At 46.0% G+C, this 10,183-nt stretch overlaps 1 pseudogene; it reads left to right on the forward strand.

Moving 5' to 3' along the window:
- Nucleotides 1-4,255: 4,255 nt before the first annotated feature.
- Nucleotides 4,256-9,172, forward strand: LOC149367659 (uncharacterized; annotated as a pseudogene).
- The last annotated feature ends 1,011 nt before the right edge of the window (nucleotides 9,173-10,183 follow it).

Consider the following 10,183-nt stretch of genomic DNA (forward strand, 5'->3'; position numbering starts at 1 on the left):
TGCCACTTCAAACAGGTAACTCCAATTCTTGTTCCAAGTAAAAACTGATTTCTCGCTATTCTGATATTTTTTGAATATATTGCTGAAGCAATCGCATTAAAGGATTTTGCCGCCATTCAGTTCAATAAGTGACGTTCATTCATATGCGCAAATAGAGAAAATATGTACGCAGACCGAAGAGCACCAAGTGTGTGTACACGTGTGGTCTTCTTGTCCGTGTTTTTTTTCTCGCGCATTTAAAAGTACGATCGTCTGCCAACTTTCCCAGGTTTCGATCCTAACTTAGTTACGTAATGGCCGAAGGGGTTGCGTGATCATCGCGTTGGGCTGTGCAGCCTGGACTCACAGATCTGCGTTCAAAACCTCTCGGCATCGCCGCAGTTTGATCGCGAAAAGTGCCTGTGGTGGCGGTACCTGCATCAGTTTTTAGTGCGTAAGCAATACATCGCCAGGTTTCGAGCCGTCGCGTAGCTCCCGGCGGTGGCCGAGGTCAAAGAAATGGAGCGCCGTTGCAATAGCAACCGTTTCAGCCGCGCTCCACCAGGCGGCAGGACCGTCGCTGCGCCGCCGCCGCGGCCGCGCATCTGCGCGCTCTCGACGCATGTGTCTGAATGTGGAGAGAGGAAGAGGGAGGGAAACGGGGAATAAATACGCGCCTTCGCCTCGGGCAAAACAGTTGCTGCTCGCTTACGCAACTTGCCCGGTTTAACCAGAGCTAAACCTCAGCTAATTTTTTAATGTTATTTAGCTTGCAGAAATGTTTTCGGTGAGAGTTGTGTTTTGTGAATATTTAGTGTGATACAGCCATTTGTTCCTGTGACCCTTTACAATAAGCAAGGTGAAAAAGCAAGGCAAGCACAACTTGGCGCTGCTTGCGTTATCTGTGAAGAGCACCAAGGGCGTCCAGCTTGAGCTCTTTAATGTTCGATGAGTTGTGTCGGAGGCCAACAAGTGCCAGCGCGCTGTGGCGTCCTATCTACAGAGGCGCCTGAACTCGCTCCAAGCCGGTGAACTCTTACCCAAATTAGGCTAGAATTTGGAAGCACCAGGATGCGGGTGATTGCTATGTTTTCAGTGTGGATGTTCAGGACCGTTATTATTCGTTTCCTCACGATGATTTCATCAAATATGCCAGACATACATCAGCCAAGACAATGACGAAGTTGCTTTTTGGGCAGGGGTCTCTGTGCAAAGGTTCTTTCAATTTTGTTTTATGTTTGCCGTCTACTAGAGCAGGGTGGATTGTCCAGCACTTCACCCAAAATTGGAGAGAGTGCATGTTACTCTGCCTCGTTCTAAGCAATACATTTGCGGGCTGCGTTGATAGATCCATCAAAGATAGCTCACATGGCTTGTTTCTCAGGATATGTTATGTGGATAATTAGGTGGTACACCTTCATGTATCTGATTTCTATCCTGGCATTATGGACACCTTGAAGTTGTTCAGGGACAGTGGTTACACAGTAAAAAAATTTGCACCCTTAAAGGTGTAACGCTCATGGCTGCACCCTTTCCAAACCATCATTTTTCTTATTTTTTTGGAAAAGGGTGCGCTGAGAACGTTAGCACCTTTAATGCAGCCATGGACCCTTCAAAGCTGCACGGGTGCGAGGGTGTTGTAGCCCCTTCGGGTGCAAGAGTGCGTAAGGGTGTACGGTATTCTTTGACTTGTCGAGCAACATTCCAGTAGTTCAATCAAGCGTGCTTTTAAAATGATGCGAGCTATTCGAGTTTTCCATTAAAAGACAACTGCAACCTTGATGCGAGCAGCTATGACCGGAGTCTGTGTCCCCAGAATGTGATAACTGACTGAATTATTTTAGCTGAAGTGCTAAGCGTCACTGACTCCAAATAGGGGGTCGCTGAAATGGCACATATAAACTTAGAGAAATTTTGAGCAGAAGGGTATCTGTTGTTTCAGCCGGCGTCATCGCTTCGGCGGACGCGGTTGTTGCCACGCGCGTCATTGCACAGCAAGGAGGTTCAGAAACACCGTTGGGCACAAATCTCTGTAATTTAATTATAGTTGGAGATGCCGTAACGTTAGTGCAAAGGTAGACAGGTAGTCGGCAGCTTTTCGTACGAAATGTTTAGCTTCTATTCAAGAGTGCACCCCAAAAAAAGAAATTGATCAGCGCCTTTTAAAGCAATAAGAACCTATGAAACTTTAAAGCAGTCGGGAAAAGGGTGCGACAAGCATACTTTGCACCCTTTTACGTAGCCAAAAAAATACGGGTGCAACTAACGATCCCACCCTTGCTATGGGTGCGACGAGCATACTTTGCACCCTTTTTGGGAGGGTGCAAGGATGTGAGTTATAGACAAGGAAATGCGCCCTTAAGGGTGCACATTTTTTTACACTGTAGGAGTGGAATTTCCGAAAGATGGAAAACTCCAGCTTCTTGACCTCAATATACGACTCCTTCCTGGTCAGACGTGTGGGCGTACCGTCGGAGATTTGATGAAGGCCTTACTACATTACTACTGGAGCTACTGCGAAGTAGTGAAGAATGGTATCCCGTTGTCATGTATTAGGCCGGGCGTGTACGATTCATGTGTTCGAAGGCAGCTTTTCGGAGCAAACCTGGAATAGAGTGGATATCCGGGACATCTTTATATCCAAGGCACGTGAGATGGTCTTAAATTTGGCGAAGGAAGGCTCGCGCCAAGAGTGCATTCGCAGTCAGGCTAATGAGGTGGCTGCTCTATCACATGTACGCAAAATCAATCAATCAAATCTTTATTTCAGTTTGTACACGCAAACTGGGGATGGTGAGAAAAAAGCAGTGAATGATACACCGCTTGACGGGCCTCACCATCCTTACAAGTCGGCAGTTGGCACGAGGCAAAAAGAGAGAGAAAAAAAAAACACTGTTGAAAAGTGGATACAAGTGCGCTTATGAAGAACAATGTATTATAGGAAACAGATATCTAGCAATTGGCAGTAATAATTATAATAAAAGACAGTGAGGTTATTACACAGAGTGGCATAGTACACCCAGACGCTTCGCATCACTGTAGCACATATTGCTGAATAAAGCTTTTCCGGATGGCAGACAAAGACAAAATATTCACTTGGTCACTGAATGAGGTATTGAGGAACTTTGGCACAATATACCTTAACATACAGAATCCATAGTTAGTTCTGCATTTTGGTAGTACAAACCTACATTGCAATCGGATGTCGTACGATGATTGGCGATATGTCATTGGCACAATCTGAGAAATAAATGAATCACCCTTTTTTACCACTGTTTTGTAAAAACATGCAAATCTGTAGTCAAATAGTTTGTTGACAGGTATAATATTATAATGTAGGTAAATGTGTCTAGTAGGTGAATCATATGACCCATTGACGATTGCACGAAGCATTTTCTTTTGCAATGTTTGCAGTTTTAGGACGTTAGATACCGTTGTGTTGCCCCAGACAAGGAAACAATAGCTTAGGTGGGAAAAGAAAAATGCATAATACAAAGTAATTTTAGTTTTGGTAGGTAAAATGTGCCTGTTACGCATATTTTACCTACCAAAACTAAACCTATCTCCCTTCGGCTGAAGGATATGTACGGGAACGGTACGGCATGAATGCTGTTTTATCCTCCCCTAAGTTGAGCAGTATTGACTGCAAATTGCAGAAGAATCTGTTAAAACCAGAGTATCGAACCAGGATTTTTTCTGGTTTGATTTGTGCAGACAAGGTCGAACCAAGGGAATAACCAAGATCAAAGAAACGATGGAACCATAGGAGAAGGAATAGACACAAGCGTCAGTGCCAGATTAATTCAGATATAGGGTGCATTCACATGGAAGGCGCAGGAAAAGGCTGAAATGGGAGAAAATAGAAGGACAGTAAAAAGAGGAGGAATTAATGTGGTATGGGTTAGTGGACACACATCTTAGGGACATGGAGCAACCACTCTTCAATCCTGGCTATGCATGGGAATGTTGCAATAGAATAGAGGGCAGCCAAAAGGGGGTGGAATTTGGGCATTCATTCATAAAAGTATCAATTGGCAAAAGGTGAAACAGAAATGCAAAAAAAATTATGCCTAAAAGGAAAAATGGCAGGCAAGCAAACACTCCTTGACCTTGTATTCCTGTGGACTGGAGCTAATGCCAAAGAAGAGAACAGAAAAATGGTAGAATGTATCACAAGTGACATCGATGAGCTTGGAGGAGAGGGCGAGCAATTATATTAGGCGACATTAATGCATACTAAGGTGGCCTGGATGGGTACGCAGATTCGATAGGAAGCATGGTGCCAGGTAAGTCTTACAGGCGTGATTTAGTTGTATGTGACAGTACCGAGAAGTGTGAAGGGCTCCGTACATGGGGAACAGGTAGTCTGCGTTCGACGATAGATTTTGCACTTATGTCACACAGGATGCTTAATAGGAGAGAAGCCAACAGCCACAGAAACCAAGGGACACGAGGGATTTTTTTTAATTATTTTATTTATTTTGTGCTGTTTTTCGATTAAGAATATTACTGAATAGGTTACCGCTTAAAGATAATTGATTAGAAAAGCAGAAGAAAAAACAACCACGTGCCGCCGGTGGGATCCGAACCCACGACCTCCGAATTACGCGTCCGGTGCTTTACCGCTGAGCTACGGCGACGGCTGTCAATTCTTCTGCTTTCGGGGGTATTTATGTTTACAAATAACCTAACCTTTAGAGTGTTCACCAGCGCCACCCACGCTCTTAAGCGGCGGACGTGGCACGTCCTGAGTTACCGCTGATGTGACGTAGAACGTCATCGAACGGTGAGAGTGGAAGCTGTGTGAGAACCCTCTTATGCTTCCTATGGCGTCAAGGCTGCCAGAACCGAGGCCCTCGCTAAGCAATTAAGCAAACAAAAGAGGGGGGGATGAGGGGCTCGTTATAAATATGAGAGAAGCCAACAGCCACAGAAACCAAGGGACACGAGGTATTTTTTTTAATTATTTTATTTATTTTGTGCTGTTTTTCGATTAAGAATATTACTGAATAGGTTACCGCTTAAAGATAATTGATTAGAAAAGCAGAAGAAAAAACAACCACATGCCGCCGGTGGGATCCGAACCCACGACCTCCGAATTACGCGTCCGGTGCTCTACCGCTGAGCTACGGCGACGGCTGTCAATTCTTCTGCTTTCGGGGGTATTTATGTTTACAAATAACCTAACCTTTAGAGTGTTCACCAGCGCCGCCCACGCTCTTAAGCGGCGGACGTGGCACGTCCTGAGTTACCGCTGATGTGACGTAGAACGTCATCGAACGGCGAGAGTGGAAGCTGTGTGAGAACCCTCTTATGCTTCCTATGGCGTCAAGGCTGCCAGAACCGAGGCCCTCGCTAAGCAATTAAGCAAACAAAAGAGGGGGGGGGATGAGGGGCTCGTTATAAATATGAGAGAAGCCAACAGCCACAGAAACCAAGGGACACGAGGGATTTTTTTTTAATTATTTTATTTATTTTGTGCTGTTTTTCGATTAAGAATATTACTGAATAGGTTACCGCTTAAAGATAATTGATTAGAAAAGCAGAAGAAAAAACAACCACATGCCGCCGGTGGGATCCGAACCCACGACCTCCGAATTACGCGTCCGGTGCTCTACCGCTGAGCTACGGCGACGGCTGTCAATTCTTCTGCTTTCGGGGGTATTTATGTTTACAAATAACCTAACCTTTAGAGTGTTCACCAGCGCCACCCACGCTCTTAAGCGGCGGACGTGGCACGTCCTGAGTTACCGCTGATGTGACGTAGAACGTCATCGAACGGCGAGAGTGGAAGCTGTGTGAGAACCCTCTTATGCTTCCTATGGCGTCAAGGCTGCGAGAACCGAGGCCCTCGCTAAGCAATTAAGCAAACAAAAGAGGGGGGGGGATGAGGGGCTCGTTATAAATATGAGAGAAGCCAACAGCCACAGAAACCAAGGGACACGAGGGATTTTTTTAATTATTTTATTTATTTTGTGCTGCTTTTCGATTAAGAATATTACTGAATAGGTTACCGCTTAAAGATAATTGATTAGAAAAGCAGAAAACAACCACATGCCGCCGGTGGGATCCGAACCCACGAACCCACGAACCCACGAAAAAAAATCCCTCGTGTCCCTTGGTTTCTGTGGCTGTTGGCTTCTCTCAGGATGCTTAATAGGTCAGGGGTAATGAGCATAGATGAACATGGCTCCAGGTGTCTAGGTTGTGACCACAAACGTATCAAGCTGACTTTGAGAAAAGAAACTAATGTAGGACCGAGGCAAGATGAACAATCAGATGGGATATTTTACTCAGAACAGCAATTGGAAGCAGCAGGGAAACAAATTGAGAAAGTATTTTTGAGGATAATGAAACAGAATGAACTTATACCAAATTATCTCGATTACATGAGCTAGCGCTAGCCAAGGCGCAAGTCAGGCCAAAAAGGAAAAGAAGACGCAAACGCAAGAGTTGGTTGGATGAGGAGGTTAAGGACGCCATGGAGAAACGTCAGGAAGTGCACAGCGAATACAAATATTCCGAGAAAAAGGGGAACCAGAAGCTGAAGAAGACAGAAAACGGAATACCTTCATAAAGTGTAGAAAGGAAGCATCCTCTTTGATCAATGAGAAAATTAGAAGAAATGAGGGTCAGTGGACGTGAAAAGTAAATAAAAAGAATAGGAAAGCAAACAGAAAATTTTGGAAAATCCGAACTCCATGAGCAATAAGACTAGGTCAGAGAAATGGCTTATAGTTACAGATCAGGGTATTCGGCTAGAAGGGGATGAAGCATGGAACATGTAGGAACAAGTATGAGAGAAAAATTTAAAACCAGAGAAGTGTTACACATTGAAGGAATCTATCGAAGGAGGATAGAGCGGTCACAGCAGTTGTTTCGATTGGACAAAGAGAGTGGGAAAGGGCAGAGAAGGTTCCTAGTAGTACTTCGACAGGACGAGATGGTATTCCGCTCATGTCAATAAAGATGCGATGACCAAAGTCCAAGGAAACTTAAGAGAGGTAGTGAGCGAAATGATAATAGATGGATGGCGTTTAAGCAGAATGAACATCATAAATGAGAGACAGAGGGACAAAGCTGGCATGAACAAGTACCGTTCCATACTTGGTAGGAAGACAGCGCAAAAACGACAACCACAGGGGAGGACAAGAAAAGAACGCTACTATCAACTTTTGTGTCTTGTCCTCCCCTGTGGTTGTCGTTTTTGCGCTGTCTTCTTACCAAGTATGATTGACCAACTAGCCCAGCACCATGTTTTATTACCGTCCCATAACAGTTGTGTCTGTGGTTTACAGGGTCGTGATGCAGATTATAAAGGACAGACTGCAGGCATGGGTGCAGAATGACGGGATGCTAGGCGAGCTACAAAATGGGTTTCGGAAGCAAAGAAGGTTGGAGGATAATCTGTTTTCATCGATGCAGTGTATAGATAGCTGAAAAGAAACACAGGCCCCTGCGGCTAGCATTTCTGGATATCAGGGGAGCCTACGGCAGCGTTATTCGAGAGGATCTGTGTGACATACTGGGCACCTTGGATGTGGAAGATGGAGCAATTAATCTTTTAAAATGCATCTATAAAAGAAACAAAACGCTTATAAAATGGCAAAAATGCATCAGAGCATATAGTGGCACTGCGGGGGCCTAAGTAAGGATGTCCTCTGTCGCAATTGTTCATGTCGTACTTACAAGGAGAGGGGCAGACTTTATTTCAAGCAAGCCGAATGGATTAAACAGTACGCGGATGATACAGTGCTAATGGCTGACAAGGAAGATTTCCAGAAGTTTATAGACACCTGTGTGGTACAGAGATGGATAGATTAGACTTCAAGTTTAGTGAGGAAAATCTTCACTCATAACATGTAATGATAAGGGCGACGTGCATAGGATACAGGAGATCACGCTAGAGGTAGTGGGTAAGTGTGGATAAATAACTGCGCCGAGTATCTGACAGAGCATCAAAAAATTCAGGGGCCACTTTAACGAGGCTGAAGTGCGCGAGGCGAACGCCTTTCCACGCAACTCTGGCCGCACGCCCATTGGCACACACGAGGCGGCTATGGGGCGACTTGGTTTGGCTGGCCATGACTAATTGAGTCATGACTAGCCAATGAATCATTACACATGACTAATTAGTCACGATTGTTTATTGGCTAGTCATGATTAGTTATTGACTAACTAGCCATGACTAATTAGTTCATGACTGGTGAGTGACTAATTCGTCTTGACTGATTGGTTTATGACTAACTATTCGTGACTGGTTAATGACTAGTTCACTTTCGCTTTGGATGTGACAGACGGACGGACTCATAGCCGCGAATATGAGTCATTAAAGGCTTTCGCCTTAACATATATAATGACTAAACATAGTAGGAAAACAGCTGTCATGAAAAATAGGGTATTGTAGAATTAGGATAGGTGCGAACTGGTAAGAGGGATCTGGAAAGGGTGATCGTTGCTAGCCTTACTTTCGGGCATGCGGTCTAGTGCGTGAGACCAGTTGTTCAAGCGAGGTTAGAAATCAAACAATACGGCGTAGAGAGGGTTTCTTTGGGAGCACACTGCAATGCACCAGATCAGGCGGTACAGGGTGGCATGGGATGGGCGTCGTTCGAGATTAGAGGAGCTAGCAGTACGATAGAATTTGAGGATCGATTGAGATAAATGGGGAAAAAGCAGTGAGGTAGGAAAGTTTTCTGTTACTTGTACATAAAGTATGTCGACACAAAATGGCGAAAGCGAACAAGAAAACTGGCAAGCAAATATCCGGACAACAGCTGGAGGACAAGCAATTATCAGTAAAGAAAAAGGTTAAAGAAGAAGAGAGGGCCTTGTGGAATAGAGGTATGCTTAAGAAATTGGCACTGGGAGCATGCAGAATGTTTAGGCAGAAAATTGGAAAAGAAAATATTACGATAACTGTAGGGGAAGCACTTTGCTTTTCGAGGTCAGGACAGGAGTTTTGCGGACTAAGACACACCGAGTCAGGCACCGCGATGTAGAGACCTCATGCGACGCATGTGGAGAGGAGGAGGAGGAAAGAGCTGAATGCTTGATACTTTTCTGTAAAGGGCTTCACCCTACAGTTGAAAACAGCGGGTCTGATTTATTTAAAGCATGAGGGTTTAAGGACAGTGAAGGAAAAATTGATTTTAAGCGGGTACAAGTGAACAAGAGAAGGTTATCTGATTAGCTAAAATCAAGACGAGTGAAATTATACGAGTCATGGCTAGGTGGCTAGAACCACCACCCGATTTAAAAGGTTCAGCCCTTATCCATCCTTCCGTCCATAAGTCCGTCCGTCCGTCCGTCCGTCCATGCATCCATTGTACGCGACGATCTTCCCAGCCGGAGTCCTCTGCCCCCCCCCCCCCCCCCCCCCCCCCAAGACATGCTGCTGACGGTAATTTTAACCTTATTATTCATAACTATATTGTTACGGGACGGCGGGCCCGCGCAGAGAAAGGCACAGGAACGTAGAAGATCCAGGCACAACCGGCCGCGGCGGTTCTCTTTCGGTCTCTGTCTCGCGCTACCACCGCGCGCTCTCCCCTCGCGCTCGCCCCGCGCCTCTTCTTTATTCGTGTAGCGCAGCGCGCGCTTCGCAGCGCTGAGGTAGCACGCAGTTCCAACACCGCCGGCGTCCTCTAGCGCGTGTTTCGCTTTGCAGGTTGCCATCAGGGTGGCTAGTGCTCCTTGAGCGTGGTCGTGTCCCCGGCGAAAGTGATGGGGATTACATCGCTCGCGAGCGACGTATTGTCGAGCACCTGCAGGTTCTGTGCCAGGGGTGAGCGAGGTTCCGCAATGTCAGAAAAGCTTTCGCCGCTGGGTAGGGACGAGGAATCCGGCGACGAAGCGTGTGGGCTACGTGACTCCACGCCGGTGTCTCCTGCGACGGCATCCGATAGGGAAGGGAACGGAGGCACTGATACGAGAAGCGCCCTGCATATCTTTGACATTTTGCGGCGCTTCCTTGACGGGAGTGCATTTGTTGAGAAAGGCATCGAACTCGTCCCGATGAGCCCGGGTAGGTTCTTCTCACCGGCGCAGCTTGATTTGCAGGAGGCATCATCACGTTGTGATGACAGTGTCGTCTGACACCAAACTGTCCAGGTAGATCTCGGGGCTGCTTGCAGGCGATTCCTCACCGTACGACAACAGCGAGGGCTTTTGCCTGCCTTCGGAAAGTGGTTCCAGTAAGCCG

Source organism: Amblyomma mixtum, chromosome 1 (genome assembly GCF_055824585.1).
Source record: "Amblyomma mixtum isolate Tamu chromosome 1, ASM5582458v1, whole genome shotgun sequence".
Classification (NCBI taxonomy): domain Eukaryota; kingdom Metazoa; phylum Arthropoda; class Arachnida; order Ixodida; family Ixodidae; genus Amblyomma; species Amblyomma mixtum.